General features: G+C 38.9%; 1 protein-coding gene across 1 annotated transcript in view; it reads left to right on the plus strand.

Annotated features, from left to right (window-relative positions):
- The window catches only part of LOC106880252 (cytoplasmic dynein 2 light intermediate chain 1), a 35,307-nt gene that overhangs the window by 28,684 nt on the left and 5,922 nt on the right, over positions 1-701 (plus strand). The window lies entirely within an intron of this gene.

A 701-nucleotide genomic window follows, 5' to 3' on the forward strand; every position in this document is an offset into this window, starting at 1 on the left:
CCCACGCTTGACCTGGCCTGATCTGACCTTGAACTGAATCCAGTGGTTTCATCTAAGCTCCTCTTCTAGAATATTTAGTTATAGCTCTTTACATTCCGAGTTCAAATCCCACAAGGGTCAATTTTACTTTTCATCCTCACCAAGGTCAGTAAAATAAAGTATCAGCCCAGTACTGGGATCGGTGGTTTCAACTAAACCCCCTCCCCTCAAAATCATTGGCCTTGTACTTAAATCAGAAATCATTATTATAAGAAGCTACAGAATTTATCATTGATCTATTGGCAATTCTTATGTTCAATCAATTCCTCTTTCATATGAAGCTACATGCACTTGGAAGTCCAGTGTCTTAACCCAGGTCAATATTTATCTCCCGTCTGCTAATTTATTTAGAAAGCCAACTGTTACCCACAAATAAATTTACAAACTTTCTGGTATTCTACATTGTAAGAAATTCTCCAGCTTCATTATTCTCTTTTAGCTCCTCATCACAATGTTTCAAGCAAGCTACAATGTTCATATATGTGTGTGTGTGTGTGTGTGCTGATTGCTACTTCTTGTCAGATGAGTGCCATCTCATCACTGAACACTGCACAATCATGTGCAAAACTTTAGATTCTAAAAAATACATGTGAGTACACACACACACACACACACACACACACGCGCACACACACACATACACACACACACACAGAGTGGAC

Source organism: Octopus bimaculoides, chromosome 25 (assembly GCF_001194135.2).
Source record: "Octopus bimaculoides isolate UCB-OBI-ISO-001 chromosome 25, ASM119413v2, whole genome shotgun sequence".
Taxonomy (NCBI): Eukaryota; Metazoa; Mollusca; class Cephalopoda; order Octopoda; family Octopodidae; genus Octopus; species Octopus bimaculoides.